The sequence below is a fragment of the Rhipicephalus microplus genome, chromosome X (assembly GCF_043290135.1).
Source record: "Rhipicephalus microplus isolate Deutch F79 chromosome X, USDA_Rmic, whole genome shotgun sequence".
Classification (NCBI taxonomy): domain Eukaryota; kingdom Metazoa; phylum Arthropoda; class Arachnida; order Ixodida; family Ixodidae; genus Rhipicephalus; species Rhipicephalus microplus.
The window spans coordinates 272,758,221-272,770,748 of NC_134710.1; positions in this window are offsets into that span (position 1 = coordinate 272,758,221).

Here is a 12,528-nt window from a genome sequence, read left to right on the forward strand (position 1 = left end):
ATAACCATGGTGTGGCGACTGTGGAACATGCTCTTTTTGCCGGAAGTCTTCATGTGGTTCATCATTTTTGCACGAGCCGGCAGCTTCCCAGTAAGTTAAGATATTAAAGGACCCATTACACCAAATTTATGAACTTGAGATGCTTGTGTCTGATAGTCTTGCATGCTGGGCCAATTCTGATAGATTATTAGTGACGAGTGTTGCCTGTAAAATATTTTACTTTAGTTTTAAAGTAAGGGTGCATGCTCATTCAAGTATTCAGGTGTAATCAACATTTTCTGTAGTTTGACATAGATAGGGACCCCCTCGTGACGTTTGCAGAAGTCGAGCAAGCATTGTCGGCGTCTGAGAACATTTGCGGGGCACACTATCCTGACTGGCGCCCGGTGAGGACTATTGTTGGTCATCCCTTTTGCTCTGTTGTTAGCTGCTCTCAAGATGGTTATTGGGTACTTACGCTAGGAATGCTTTTCTTTTTTCTGAGGGGGACACGCTCAAAGCACCCACATCGTTTTATTCTTGAACACCCGCGGGTACCGCTATTTGAAAACAGCATGTTCAACGTCACTGAAGCTTGAGTGCACATGGTCTTGGGCACTTTCCCGCTGTGGGGCAGTAGTTTCTTACTTTATTTGGGTGGGCCTTTCAAACTGATGCAAAATTGTTCTGAATTACCCATAGTGCTAGCATTATTTATACAATGCTTTAGAGCACTCACAATTCAATTTCCGCATTACTGGATGCAAAGCTATAAATTGCTGTAAAAAAAGTCGCAAAGAAAACTTCCGCTGTCAGGGGTTGTTTAAGTCTGCCAAGGCAAGGTTCTCGCTATGAGTGAACGAAAGAATGAAACAGGTTAGTGTAGCAAGGACGAGCTTCTGAAAGCTGTGCTGCATGAATTTCTGTTGAAATTACTGTCTATCATAATTGTATCAGATTTGGGATGCAAAATGTGAACAGTTCTATTTCATCAGTGTTGCTGAAACAACAGGTACTGTCAAACAGGGCATTGATTGTGAAAAGCAGCGCAAGCCATGGAAGAAAAATGAGCAAGGCATGTGTATCAAAATATGAATGCCATGTGCAGGAATTCTTTATTGTGGTTTAAGGTACTTGCATTAATAAGGTTGGATTCCAATGGCACTGTCGAAGCAGCCTATAGACCCCGCGAGCAAGCACTTGACTTTGGCTTAGAGCAGTGCCTTCCAAGTTTTTTTATTGCAAAACAAAACGTTCTGCGGGAGCAAGGTGGAAACGGAAGATCTGTCTTTCGAGTGATGTGTTACCCAGACGATTTTGTATAGTTATTCCATTACACTGTAAAATTCTGTCAAATTCTCGCTTGTATGCGGCAGTTTCAGCGTCGCTGTCATTATCCGACAAATTGCTCATGCTGGAACATCTTTCTGACTCGGGAGCTGTTGCTATCAAGCAGTAGAAGTAGTGCGGCACAATTTGCTGACTCGTCCATATCATCCGCCATTACCACCAAAACAAGCAAACAGAGTTTCCTATATATATCCACTAGAGGGAACTCTGGCACTAGTGTCTATGGGAGCTGCAATGCATGGTGCTTCAGAGAGCATGGGAATGATGGGTAGTACACAGATTTGTCTTACCTTCGTGCTTCCGGCTTCGTGTTTGTTCGTGTGGCTTGGAGCTGTTCTGTCATGAAACGAAAATCAGTGAATGTTCAGTGGTTGTGTGCTTCACTACCTTAATCTTTAGGGCATACCATTTCAAATCGGGTCACAAAGTTCAAAAGGGTTCGTTTTTTCCATCAAAACAAAACCGAAACAGCAATAAACGAAGCCACAAGTGCGATTCGCTGCTCGCAATTACGAAGACTAGGCAAATCTGTGTGCTACCCATCATTCCCATGGTCGCTGAACGATTGCAGTGCCAGATTTCCCTTTAGTTAATTTTAGGAAACGATGCAAGCGACCACCTGTGGTGCGGAGGCGCCCCCACACAGACAATTGTGTTAAAAGAAGTACATCATGCCAAGTTCCGGTCTACTCTACCAACTATGTTGAAGCAATACTTTTTTGCAGACTAGTTGGTTCATACTTGAAAAATTGATTTGCTACACAAACTTGAAGGAAAACAAGGGAGACAGAAAAGAGCGCAGTCTCCCTTGTTTTCCTTCAAGTTTGTGCAGCAGATCAATTTTTCATCTACCAACTAACTTTTCCTGCTCTACGGAGCAACTCCTGCTCTGAATCCACTCCAACTCTCCCATAGAAATGCTCGACTCCCACCTTCACTTTCATTAAAGCAACCTTTCTCCAAAACGAGCAGAAAAACTTGCTCTGAATCTGCTTTTGAATTTCAACCTGACTTTCGCAGCTCTGTAATTGAGAAAACTGCTACAGATGAGTCTCTCATATATCCTCCATTCTTTTTTTATTGCGGGAGGTGGACTGCCACGCTACAAGAATGGAGGCCTCCAACTTGAGCCATCTTGATAGCATGCCCTCTATCCCATTGATCTCATGTTTACCATTTCCAGTGCGAACTGGTTACATTTTATGCCTGCAAATTTCCTAATTTCATCACCCTGCTTAATATTTCGCCACCCTCTGCTGCATTTCCCATCTCTTGGTGTGTGTTGCGGCACTGACCAATGGTTGTTTGCAATTCACTTGCACGAATTGCACAGGTTTATTTTGTTGTCTCTTGATGTCAACTTGGATATTGGATGCCCCCATCCTCTGACCTGCTCTGCTGGCTTCATATCTCGAAATGTTACACCTGTCATTTTCTGTTCTATTGCATACTGCTTCATTAACTTTTTTAGTTTTTTTGTTTAAAGTTTGTGCCCCATATGTTAGTACTGGTAAAATGCAATGGTTGTACATTTTTCGCTTTCGAGACTGTGAAAGGATCCTGGTCTAGAGTTAAAAATGCTCACTGTATTTCCGTGAACTTCCTGGTGTGCCTAGATGCACATACTCCAGTACAGATAGGAAGGGTCTGGTTGCAAATTGTGAACTGTCATTCACTCGCCAGGCCACCAAACAATGTCGTCAGCATATTCTCAATCCTTTTTAATACTTGGTCAATATGTTTTGCTATATGCCAATATTGCTCAACAGAAAACAGAACAATGCCATTTGCAAACTAAGTTTCTATATTATTGTTTATCTTTATGCTTATTTTTCCCAATCTAGTTGTTAAGCGTGCAGCGAGCAGAATGGAAGAAATTGCCTACCCTTGCCAGGCTCTTTTCTTTTGAGAAGGAGCAAGGTTGCTATGGAGTGTTTGCAAATGTTGGCTTCGGTACTCACGCAAGTTTCAAGTCACTCTTGGTATCGAATGTTTCATTGTTCATGAACGCCATATAAGTATAGAAGTATTATAGTCCGCCATTGTGGAATAGTGGTTTTTGTGCTTGACAACTGACGTGAATGTTGCGGGTTCGATCCCTGCCATGGCGGTTGTATTTTGGTGGAGGCTGAATGGAAGAAGCCTGTGTACTGTGCGATGTCCGTGCATGTTAAAGGACCCCACATGGGCAAAATTTCCAGCGCCCCACTATGGCATCCCTCATAATCATATCGTGGTTTTGGGATGTTAAACCCCAGATATTGTTGTTACTATTACTACTACTACTATTAGCATTCGTTGTACTCTGCAGGTTTCTGAAGTACCTGATTGATCACATGGCTGTTATGTAGGCTTGTGTGAATATTCAAATTATGGAACAAATATTACTGCATCCAAATTCATTTTGATTTGAATTTATATTCTTTAGAATTTCGAAGTATTCGAAATGAATGAATTGGTGTATATTAATCCCAATGCAACTTACTGTAAAGGTAGTTTCACTCTAGTGAAGGGGTGCTAGATTATGAAAACACGTATCCAGAGAGAATTCGCACTGCCGCGAAGCTCCACTTCAAGGTTAAACAAACATGTTGCCTTCACATAGATTTGAACACTTTTTAAGCTTAAAGGTTTGTTATACCGGCTTATGCTAAGTATAATAAATTTTAAAATGCAGCATATCTTACAAGTTATCACTTGCGTTCTGCCAAAAGTCAAATTGTGCTACTATTCAAAGTTTCCTTCCCTTCCTTCGAACCAAAAAGAATGGCATTTGCGCAGTCCTTGTTTCATTAATCATAATTTTTCTTGTCCATTAAAATGTCTTATACGCACTTTGTTTCTACAGATAATGTAGAGCAATATGAGCCATTATTGGCTGAAAACCCATAAATGTTTAGTGCCATAAAAAGTTTATCCAAGACGAACTATATGTTATACATTGTCATGGCATAAAACTGGAACTTCGTAACTTAATATAAAACTAATGGCATATTTGAAATCAACATAAATGCCTATATATCTACAACAAAAATTTCCTTGTCCTAGGCTACAGATTAACACAATTTTTTTTTTCCGAATCGCATCTCCCCTTGAAATGTCCCAGTTAGTAGTAGAAACACCAGCACTGGCATTGTAATGCAAAATGGGAGACTTATCACACTTGTTTGTAGAACCATCAGATTACTATATTGAAAATGTCAAGAAGGAAATTTCAAATAGGGTCAGAGAAACTCTTTGCTTTAATCCACCAAAAGAACAGTCAGGCTTCAGGTGGGAAAACTCTTACAATGGACCATGGATCACAGTCCAAATAGTGAATTTTCAGTTCGAAGCGAATTCGAAGTAAATAGCGATTTTTGTCAAATAATTTCAAATCAAATCCATATAGTAAATATTGCAACGGGTATGAGCCGAGAGAGGAGAAGAGGAGGAAGACGTGAACTGGTGCATATACTGACGCCATTACTATCGAACCATCAACCTCGCCTTGCTAATAAACACCCTTCGACTTTAACCGTAACAGTTTTGTAGTGGAGGTGCTGGGTGCTCGCCCAAGACGACGGAGCCACTGCCGCTAGGTCCTCGCCGCCAAGCCTACGCCTCACGCGACTGCCTCCAACACTACAGGAACTCGCGATGTCACACAACGGTGACCTACAGTCATCTTCAACTCCTCCGGCACGGACACCCGGTGCCTGGACGTGTCAATTGGAGCCACGTCCTTTCTCAGGGAAACCCGGCGAGGACGTGGAAGAATGGATGACACACTACAAACGTGTGAGCAAGCGCAACGGCTGGGATGTTACGGCTCAGCTAGAGTATGTTGCTCTCTTCCTGACAGACACTGCTCTTGTGTGGTTCGAGAACCACAAGGAGTCGCTAACAACCTGGGATCACTTCGCTATCCAACTCACAGAGTGCTTTGGGGATTCCACTGTGAAAAGAAAGCGAGCCGAGCAGATATTACTTCAGCGTACTCAAGTGTCAGGTGGGACTTGTACCACGTACATTGAGACGATCCTGAAGCTGTGTAAGACGGCGAATCCTCGTATGTCCGAAGAAGACAAAGTTGGGCATCTTCTGAAAGGTATTGCAGAAGACGTGTATACCTACTTGATTGGCAAAGAGAGCCTCAATTCGGTAGCTGACGTGATCCATCATTGCCGCACGTTTGAGACCTTGAAGCTACACCGTATCACGCCAAAGTTCGGCAGGTTGGTGAATGTTGCGACGGTTGCAAGCATTGAGAACAGCTGCAGTATCCATTGGGACCTTGCTACTACTGTGAGGCAAATCGTCTGTGGGGAACTCGAGCGACACAGCAAATCAATGAACGCCATGAAGGCTGAACAGCTCAGTTGCGTTTTTAATCAACCTCATGAAGCTGTACCGGTGATTTCTTCACTGTCGGCCATGCCAGGCGTTGCAGACAGTTGAACCGATCCCCTTCAACAGCACCACCATACGTTTCCTGACGATGTGACGCATGACCAACGTGCTTATCGGGGTACGACGACGAATCGGCACTTGGAAGATCGTATCTACTACTCGCAGCGTCTGAGGGCGGCTTATTCCGAAGTCTACAACGTCGGTCGCCCTTCACCTGTTTGCTACAGCTGCGGTGTGACAGGACACATCTCTCGTTTTTGTCGCCACCACCAGACGAGGTATGGCCCACCACCGACTTGGCCTAACTTTGAAGGCGTCAACGATGATCAGTGGCCGGCAGAACATCGCGCAACAAACGCTATAGGCTCACCACCCAGGAATTCCTTCTGCCATTTTAACAGGAGGAGTGACTCGCCAGCATCAGACTGCAGCCTGACGTCACCAACCAGTCGCTCACGCCATTCACCATCCCCACGGCAACGTTCTACACCACCGCCTCCATCGGGAAAGTAGCCGGCGTGGCCGATGGAGGTAAGGTCGCCAGCCGGTCTCTGTCTCTGCAAGCTGCTCCTCTTCCTATTATGATGTCCCAAAACAAAGTGGGTGTGTTAATTGATAGTGTGCCTGCAACTGTGTTAATGGATACTTGTGCTAAAGTGTCCGTCATGAGTGCCACATTCAAGGAAAGACTTGATCGGAAGGTTATGTTCCCGTGGAATGGTGGTGTGACATTTCGTGGTGTCAGCGGAGAGTGCTTCGTTTCTCTAGGTATTTGTGTTGCAAGTGTTTTGTTTGGTACTGAATATCTTGTCACGGAATTTTTGGTATTACCGCGGTACACTCATGATGTGATTCTTGGGATCGACTTTGTTCAGTATTGTGGTGCTTCCGTTAATTGTGACACAGGCGAAATTACGGTGAATAACGCGCTTTTGTCTACACTTGCTGAGACATCTTTATCGGGAAAAACTGTTTCGTCGTGTCGAATTATTCTCTTTTAGCGCCGTGGTCTTTATCACGTGTTCCTGTTAATCTTGCTGTTGCCGACCTTTCATCGTTTGACGCGCGAATTCAACCACTTGCGACGGGTTGCGTGAAGAAAAATATACTTGTGCCTCATTCTCTCATGACAGTTGTGAACAGTGCCTCAAGCTTATGGGCTTTCAATGGTTCTTCGTTGCCTGCTGTTCTTCCACGTGATATGAAGCTTGCCGAGTTCGACGAAATCACGTATGGCACTATCACCGTTTTAAGCGAAGAGCAGCAGTCTGAAGCAAGCAAACCCCCGAGAAGCAGTTCTGAAAAAGAGATCTTAAGATTGATCAGCAAGTCACTATCCTCACATGAACGCCACGCTCTTGCACGTGTCCTTATGACACATCTTTCGGTGTTCAATTTCACACAAGGTGACACGGAGACTTCACTAACGCGTTCTCGTGCTCATCACAGAATTGACACCGGATCTGCACACCCCGTTCGTCAAAAACCTTACCGCGTGTCGTCGACAGGGAGGGCAGTGATAGCTGAACAGGTCACCGATATGTTGCGGAAAGGTGTTGTCCAAAAGTCATCTAGTCTGTGGGCAGCGCCTGTGATCTTAGTAAGAAAGAAGGGTGGATCATGGCGCTTTTGCGTTGACTATAGAAAACTAAATATGGTTACCAAAAAAGATGTGTATCCGCTTCCTAGAATTGATGACGTCATTGATTGCCTGCATTCCGCTGCCTACTTTTCGTCACTAGATTCGCGATCAGGGTATTGGCAAATACCCATGCACCCAAATGACAAAGAGAAAACGGCCTTTGCGACACCTGACGGCCTTTATGAATGTAATGTTATGGCGTTCGGTCTTTGTAATGCACCGGCAACATTCGAACAATTTATGGACACAATACTTCGAGGACTTAAATGGGAAATTTGTTTGTGCTACCTAGATGATGTGGTGATTTTTGGCAGCACACTGAACGAGCATAACAGACGTCTCAGTCTTGTTTTGGATTGCATACAAAAGGCCGGCTTAATCCTAAACTCTAAGAAATGTCGTTTTGGTGAAACGGAGACAATAGTACTTGGACATATCGTTGACAAAAATGGAGTAAGGCCAGACCCACAAAAAATCGAGGCCGTCAGCTTTTTCGAACCACCAAAATCGGTGCGGGAATTGAGGAGCTTCTTGGGTCTATGCTCATATTTTCGTCGTTTCGTTCCGAGGTTCGCTGACGTGGTGCATCCGCTAACATGTCTTCTTCAAAAGGACGTCTATTTCAACTGGACTTCAGCTTGCGACAATGCGTTCTGCCAGCTAAAGTTTCTACTAACGTCGGGGCCCATACTGCGTCACTTCGATGCGTCCTTGCCTATGGAAGTGCATGCTGATGCTAGTGGCATCGGCATCGGTGCTGTACTTGTGCAGCGTCATCAAGGAGCTGTGCACGTAGTGGCTTATGCCAGTCTCTCTTTCAACAAAGCTGAACGCAACTATACCGTAACAGAACAAGAATGTTTGGCAGCTGTTTTTGCGGTACACAAATTTCGACCTTATATCTATGTGTTCACTATCGTTACCGACCATCACGCTTTATGCTGGCTGGTGAATCTTCTTGACCCGACTGGTCGACTGACACGTTGGGCTCTTCGACTTCAGGAGCACGACTTCGTCATTTCGTTCAAGTCTGGACGCCGCCACGCAGATGCCGACTGTCTCTCCCGCTTTCCCCTGAAGACGACTGAGTGTCAAGAAGACAGTTTTGACGACTGTTTTTCCTCCATTTCTTCCACATTCCCAGACTTAAGTACTTTCAAGAAAGAACAAGAGGCTGATATTGGCTTGGAGCCATTACTTGACGCGACATCGCGTCCTCAATCCAACAGCCGCTTTTGTGTTCGTGACGGCCTTCTATACAAGACAAATTATTCGGCTGAAGGCGCACGCTTTCTTCTAGTCGTACCACAGAGTCTACAATTTGACATACTAAAGGCCATGCACGACGATGCGACAGCTGGTCATTTGGGGCTCATCATAACTTTGAATAGGACACAAGAGCGCTTTTACTGGCTCAGAATGCGGAACACAGTCAAGCACTATGTCGCAAGTTGCGAACAATGCCATCGCTACAAGCGGCCTATGACTCCTCCGCCAGGTCTCCATCCGCTGCCACCTCCTCATCTACCATTTGATCAAGTTGGTATCGACCTTTTGGGCTCATTTCCACACTCGTCTAACAACAATCGATGGGTGATAGTGTGAGTCGACCATCTGAATCGTTACGCAAGAACTGCAGCAATACCATCCTCAACAGTGGCGTGCGTGGCCATGTTTTTGCTTAGATTCATTATTCTTCGGTGTGGCCCCCCCAGAGTGATCATTAGTGATCGTGGTCGTCAGTTCGTTGAGAACGCCATCGAAGAACTGGTTTGTCTGTGCAATTCGTAGTTCCGCCATTCATCCCCGTATCACCCTCAGACGAATGAACTGGTAGAACGTACGAACAGAACTCTGACTAACATGTTGGCCATGTACGTATCGTCTGACCACAAGGACTGGGATGACGTTCTCTCCTTCATTATTTATGCGTATAACACGGCCAAACATGAGACAACCAATTACAGTCTTTTTTACCTCCTTTACGCACGTTCACCGTTATGTTGCATCGATACTATTCTATCATTTGACTTCCATAGCGACTACTCTGTCTCTAAGACACTCTGCCTAGCCGAAGAAGCCCGGCGTATTGCTCGTCTTCGTACTGTGGCTTCGCAACACCGATCAGAGGAAAGCTATGACAGCCGTCATCAGTCTGTAGCATACTGCAAAGGAGACTTTGTGTGGTTGTGGATGCCACAACGTAAACGGGGCCTATGCGAAAAGTTTTTACCTCAGTACAGTGGCCCATTCGTCATTGTTGATTGCTTGAGTGATTTGACCTACGTGGTAGCACGGCTGACATCAGCTGGCCGTCGGTCAAACCGGACCCAGCTGGTACATGTCGCCCGCTGGTTTCACCCTCAACATTCAGAATGGTTCATACTCGCCCAGCGGGCTTCGTCTGGAAGCCAGGAATTGCAACGGGTATGAGCCGAGAGAGGAGAAGAGGAGTATAATATGCAATATTATACTACATGAATTTGATTTGAAATTATTTGACCAAAATCACTATTTACTTCAAATTCGCTTCGAATAAAAAATTCACTATTTATACTGTGGTCCATGGTCCATTGTAGAGTATTCCCTCCTGAAGCCTGATTGTTTTTTGGGTGGATGAAAGCAGAGTTTCTCTGACACTATTTGAAATTTCCTTCTTGACATTTTCGATATAGTAATCTGATGGTTCTACAAACAAGTGTGAGACGTCTCTCATCTTGCATAGCAATGCAGTGCTGGTGTTCCTACTACTCACAAGGAAGGACATTTTAAGGGGAGATGCGATTCGGAAAAAAAAATTGCGTTTAATCTGTAACCTAGAGCAAAAAAAAAAATGTTGTTGTAGATATATAGGCATTTATGCTGATTTGAAATAATTAATTAGTTTTATAATAAGCTATCCAGTTTTACTTTAATGCCATAACAGTGTGTAACGTATAGTTGGTCTTGTATAAAATTTTTTATGCCACTAAATGGTTATGGTTCTCAGCCATTAATGGCTCATATTGCTCTACATTAACTGTAGAAACAAAGTGTGTATAAGACATTTTAATGGACACGAAAAATTGTTATATGAAAATGCTTGAAATCTGAGCCCATACTTACTCTTTATTTTAGGTTTGTATTAATTATACAGGCAATATCAAATTTTAAAAGAGATTTAGGAACATGTGAAGAGTTTTCACATGTTAAGGAATACGTGTATGGGCAAAATTACATCTTAATTGGGCTATCATAAATACAAAAACATGATGCCTAAACTCAAGAAGTTTCCCAAAGTGAATCTTAAGAAAGACGAATTTAAAGGTATCAGTGAAAGCTATGCGGGAAAGGTATGTTTTTTAAAATTATTTATTCCATCATGATAGCTTGGCGATTATGGTTATTTTGAGCATGTAGCTTAAGTGAACTCCTCATGCAAAATGCAACGGAAGTAGCTAGGAAACCATTTCCAGGGGACTTTAGAAAATTAGCTCCTTTTAGTTTTTAGAGGCCCTACCGCGTTGGTCTAGTGGCTAAGGTACTCGGCTGCTGACCCGCAGGTTGCGGGATCGAATCCCAGATGCGGCGGCTGCATTTTTGATGGAGGCGAAAATGCTGTAGGCCCGTGAGCCCAGATTTGGGTGCACGTTAAAGAACCACAGGTGGTCGAAATTTCTGGAGCCCTCTACTACGCCGTCTCTAATAATCATATGATTGATTTGCAATGTTAAACCCCATAAATCAATCAATCAATCAGTTTTTAGCAGCAACCTTGAGCTCTTTAAAAGCGATTTTAACCTACTTCGAGTTGAATTGCAATCTTCAGTTTGTTTTTGTTTAAAGTAGAGAAACTATACTTGTCAAAGCAAATAAAAACGAAAAATATGTAATTTTGGAAAAGAGTAAGTTGTGAAGACATTGTGTGTAAAGGGTCGCAAGTTTCTTAGATAATCTCATCTTTGATTAAATTGACAGTCCTTTTCTGCAGGATGTGCCTTGTAGACATTTCACAGATGGCTTCATGCGTGCCACCATATTCCTCTCCGGGCTGCACTAAACAGGCGTGGCTCCCATAAATGCACTGCCTTAGCTGTGACATCAATATTTGTACTCTCGCACACAACTCAGCATGGCGTAGTTTTTTTCTCTCATGCCCCTTATTTTGACCTCAATCAAAGGTACTTATGAAACTTTGGCATCTTGTTATACTTTCATTCCACTTAATGTTGGATGACTTCTATGTGAATCGTAGAGTTAAATAGAAGTCCTGTGCCATTTTGAAATTGAAATAATGTTGCCGCCTATCTCACACTGTGTGCATTTTGGCCATTCTTGTTGACCAGGAGATAGAGCAGGAAATACATAGAACCATCCGCCTGGTGGCTACTGGCTGAACCATGTGTGGTGTGGATTGCTCTTTGTGTCATCTGCTAACCACGATGCGTTTTGCATGTGTTTGCACGATGAATGGATTCTGTTGTGCATGCACTGTGTTAAACCCTTGTACATATGCCTCTCAAAATATGCAGATGCATTTGGCCTTCCTAGGCTATATGTTCACTTTTATAAGATCATGTAGTGAGTGCATGTGTGGAGGGTGCAATGTGCGATTGTTGTATCCTCCAAAATAATTTTTGCTTTCTTGTGGTTTACAAACGCCACAAAAGCACTTAATATCGTCTTAAGCAAAATAAGTATGGAATATTTAGGTGTGAATGCACCGTCGTATTGCCATAGCGTTGCAAAGTGTTTACTTTGCAATCTTTTGAAATACCATAAAGCACAAGAGAGCATATGCACCTGCCGTGACGGTCTAGTGGCTATGGTGCTTGATTTCCGACCCATAGGTCGTGGAACTGAATCCCGGCTATGGTGGCTGCATTTTCAATGGAAGGAAAAATGATTGAAGCATGTGTACTTAGATTTGGGTGCACATTAAAGAGTCCCAGGTGGTCGACATTTCCAGAGCCCTCCACTACGGCAACCCTCATAATTATATGGCAGTTTTTGGGACGTTAAATGGTATATGCAAGAGCTCCTATGCAGTAAACGACAAGACTAATCTATGTATTTCTATAATAGTACACTTCTGGTTAAGGTAGACAGAAACTTTAAAAATGAGTTGCAAGGTTTCACTGTACAGGGCACTTAAGCTTGCAAGTAAATGCAAAGGTAGATGCTGC